General features: G+C 35.6%; 1 protein-coding gene across 1 annotated transcript in view; it reads right to left on the bottom strand.

Moving 5' to 3' along the window:
- The window catches only part of LOC147015911 (uncharacterized), a 215,507-nt gene that overhangs the window by 74,029 nt on the left and 138,978 nt on the right, over positions 1–2,500 (bottom strand). The window lies entirely within an intron of this gene.

Here is a 2,500-nt window from a genome sequence, read left to right as displayed (position 1 = left end):
ACATGCCAATCAACCCAATGCAGACACGCCCCATCACACAATCATCACCCAGACAGACTCGCTCCACCCGCATTCCGACCCCATCTACAACAGCCCAATGTGACCAAATCACCTCACCAAGAAGGACTTACCCGGATGCACAATCCATGTCCAAGAGTTTTCCAAGTTTTAATGCACATCCATATTTTACTCAATCATGGAGGAAACAGATGCAGATGGAGCAAACAATCAATCAAGGATAATTGGCATGAACAACAAGGAGAAATGTAATATTTTATTGTTTTCCACTCTGAACATCAGTATATTAACTGGAAGAGGATTACCAAGCGGCATATAAAAGCAAGTCCACATGGTCAATTGTTTATTCAGCTTGAAGAAGTTTGTGGGTTATGAACGAAATATTACCTTCGCCTTGATTGGCTCTTGTCCGTTTGTATCAAAATCGGTGCACGTTTGGGTGAGTTTTGTCATTTTGGTTGGACCATTTTGCCTTTTAATAATGACAATGGATCATCCCAACTGCAAAAACATATACTATATATATATATATATATATATATATATATATATATATATATATATATATATATATATATATATATATATATATATATATATATATACATATATATTTTATATGTGTGTGTGTTCACTCAATACAGTTCAACCCTTCAGGCATCAACACAACAGCAATACCCTGATTTACATCTCCCCTTTTTACGTTGTTTTGCAAATACATTGTTGCATTATTAATACCACTACCCAATTTGTGTCGCCTCAGTTCACAAATACGCCTCTTTAAAACCCATACCTTTTATTCTCCAGTGTTTACAAAACTCACAAGACTGATAAAGGCACCAGAATTCATCGCGAAGGTACCGAATGTGGAGATCGCAAAATCGCCGAAAGAACGACTTTATGTCGCACATAAAGAAATGTACTGTACTGCAGCGTGGCTAAGAGGCATTGCAAAAGTGTTGCCTTAGAAGTGAAATTTGATGTTATTTGTCGAATGGATGATGGTGAATGTGCCATTTATGTTGCCAGGTTATTAAGTTTTCCTCCAACTATGATGTGTACCATCAATAAAAATGCTGACGGTCATTGAAAAAGGGTAATAAAACAAAAATAAACAAATAAATAATAAAACAAAAAAGGGTAATATCATCGGTAAAAAGCGAAATATAATACGTGAAGTGGCAATGTTAGGAACGCATCTCCACCCCTCCTTATTCCATTAATTATTATGAGAAAAATAGCTTTGATTTATGTCATTTCGATATTCATCGCACCTTTCGGGAACGCATCCCCGACGTAAACCGGGGTCTGACTATACATTGGTAATTCCAATTTTCCAATTTATTCAAAACATTCTCCAGTTGCTGCTGAGTAATTTCATGAATTGCATTTGTGATCAACGTAGCTCGAAGTTCATGCAAATAATGTGGTTTTGATGGTTAAACACCAGTTTTACATAACCCCATAAAATGTAGTCCAATGAGGACAGGTCAGGTGATTGAGGTATCCGAGCAATTGGTCTACATTTACCGACACACTTGTCTGGGAAGAAATCATTCCAGAAAAGTCACACATGCAAAGCATCGTGGCAGAGAACCTCATCTTGCTGGTACTGCACAAGGCTATAAGTGAAAAAATTTCATCGTTGTAGTTCAGGAACCAAATGCTGTGATTGTGGTTGTTGACTTAACCACTGAAGTAGACATTTACCTCATCAGAAAATGTCAACTCGTCAAGAAACCCATGAGAATTGCGGATTTAATAACAGCAATAACAACAACATTAATAACATTGACGTTAAAACAAAACGTGATGAATTATACTTTCATTTGCCATTTACAGTTTGTTTCTATCATGTGCACATCAAAAGTTATAAAAGTTCATATTTTCACAAGGACTTTATGGACACTCGGTGTGTGTGTGTGTGTGTGTGTGTGTGTGTGTGTGTGTGTGTGTGTGTGTGTGTGTGTGTGTGTGTGTGTGTGTGTGTGTGTATATATATATATATATATATATATATATATATATATATATATATATATATATATATATATATATATATATATATATATATATATAATTTTTTTTTTGTCTGGAGAGAGAGACAGAACTTATGTGTGCATGAACACAAAGACCAACACAATGCTTTTTAAAAAGGTTTTAGTTAAATACATATTTAACTATGACCTGTGACCTGCATTGACCCCATTATTATTTTCCTGCATTGACCTCGTTATTATTTTCAATCTTGCATTGTAAAGTGCTTTGCAACAAAAAAAATTTCATGAACAGCGTTGTATAAAAGTAAGTTTTAATTTAATTGTTTTTTGGGTTTGGGTGGGGGGGGTATGGGTGGGAAATACTCCTCACTTTAATTGCTTTATTTAAGAGGTTCAAATTCAGAAAAGGTATTTGGTTAAAGCCACATTCAGCCTCTGATTGGGGGATTTCCTGTGATCGAGACCGCGGGGGTTGTGTTCTG

This window comes from Eptatretus burgeri, chromosome 12, assembly GCF_056783735.1.
Source record: "Eptatretus burgeri isolate ZD-2024b chromosome 12, Ebu_testis_v1, whole genome shotgun sequence".
Taxonomy (NCBI): domain Eukaryota; kingdom Metazoa; phylum Chordata; class Myxini; order Myxiniformes; family Myxinidae; genus Eptatretus; species Eptatretus burgeri.
The sequence above is the reverse complement of the archived record's forward strand: the minus strand, read 5'-3'. Positions and strand labels throughout refer to the sequence as shown.